The sequence below is a fragment of the Octopus bimaculoides genome, chromosome 14 (genome assembly GCF_001194135.2).
Source record: "Octopus bimaculoides isolate UCB-OBI-ISO-001 chromosome 14, ASM119413v2, whole genome shotgun sequence".
Classification (NCBI taxonomy): domain Eukaryota; kingdom Metazoa; phylum Mollusca; class Cephalopoda; order Octopoda; family Octopodidae; genus Octopus; species Octopus bimaculoides.
The window spans coordinates 32,508,827-32,510,918 of NC_068994.1; positions in this window are offsets into that span (position 1 = coordinate 32,508,827).

Sequence of the window (2,092 nt, forward strand, 5' to 3'; positions counted from 1 at the left end):
ATTACTAGCCAATGTACATCACTACTCCAGAAGGAATATAAGAGACGCCACGACAATATAGCTACGCTTGTCCATTGGACACTCTACAACAAGTATGGACTTGACACAGAAAAAAATTGGTACGACCACAAACCTGAAGACATTGTCGAAAATAGAAATGCAAAGATCTTATGAGATTTCATGATTCAGTGCAACCAGGAGATAGAGAATAGGAAGCCACATGATCTTAATTGAGAAAGAAAACAAACTATGCTGGATCATAGATATAGCATGCCCAGCTGACAACAAGGCATGCGATAAGGAGAAAGAAAATTTGAGAGATATGACAGGTTAGCTTGGGAAGTTAAGCAGTTGTGGTCGATGAAAAAGGTAGCAGTAGTACTAATAATTGTGGGAGCCCTGCGAACAGCGAGCAAAAATCTCGAGAAGTACGTGGAACAAATAGGGGCTGCAATTAGGGTAGAACACTTGCAGAAAACAACACTGCTTGGAACCGCTCGAATACTCCGGAAGGTGCTCGAAAAATTAAGAGGTGTTACCTTAGTTCACTGGTAATGAACAGCTGACACTGTAGTACACCTGCAGCGTTAGAAGCTGTGCAAAGGCAATAATAACAACAACAAAATAATAATAATAATAATAATAATAGGAGATCGACAAGAAACAATAAATCATATTATCTCTGGCTGCCCAGTCCTGGCTAAGAAGGAATATATTCACAGACACGACAGAGCTGGGACCTATATACACTGGAAGCTATGCCAACATTATGGAATAGCAACAGAAAAAAGATGGTATAAACACACGCCAGAAAAGGTCACAGAAAACGAGAAAGCAACCATACTCTGGGATATGCCAATACACACAGATAGAGAAATTAAGGCAAATAGACCAGATATAGTTGTCAAAGATCATGAAGAAAAAAAATGCTTTCTAATTGATGTATCAATACCAGCAGATGACAACGTTTCTCTAAAAGAAATGGAAAAACTTTCAAAATACAAAGACCTGGAAATAGAGATAACTCGAATGTGGAATCTAAAAACAGAAACAATTCCTATCATAGTAGGTGCCTTAGGTATAATAAAAAAATATTCAGACAAATACATAACAAAAACACCAGGACTTACAAATATATATAACATACAGAAAATTGCACTACTGGGTACTGCACACATTCTACGCAAAACACTTTCAATACAGTAAACATAAGAGCACCACAGCAAACCACAGCACATACCCAAGGCGCACAGAGCTGCGCTCGGTAGTGAAGTGAAAGCACGTTATAAAAATAAAAGTACTGAATAATAATAATAATAATGATAGTAGTAGTAGTATTAATAATGATAATAACAATAATGATGATGATGATGATGATGATGATGATGATGGTCATGATGATCATGATGACGATGATGACAAAAGCAACAATAACAACGACAATAACTGTAACAATAAAAGATTTAGATCCAAGATTGAATTACAGATTCTTGGAAATCAATGATATAGATAAAGTAAAACACACATACACACACTTACGCACGCACATGCACACATACACACACACACTAATATGCAGGGTAAAAGGTTGGGAAGGATTATTACTCCGATATTAGATAAATGCTTAAAACTGGAATTATACGATAAACGAATAAGTTAATAGGTAACAATGACCTAGGTGTGTTCAGGTAATCAGTTATATTCTCAACTGTAAGTTAAGTGAATTAGCGATACTAGATTGGAAAACAAGGGAAATAATGACTGCATTTTGTGTCTGAAGTTGGACACAGAAAGATTATATTTACGTCGTAGACAACACTTGTATGTAAGAGTCTTCTGCAATTGGAATAGATTAATAAAATATTTCAAGAAGAGACTAAGATTTATATATATATATGTATATATGCGCAGGAGTGGCTGTGTGGTAACTAGCTTCCTTACCAACGACATGGTTCTGGGTTCATTAACAGTGTGGCACCTTGGGCAAGTGTCTTCTATTATAGCCTCGGGCCGACCAAAGCCTTGTGAGTGGATTCGGTAGACGGAAACTGAAAGAAGCCCGTCGTATATATATATATATATATATATATAT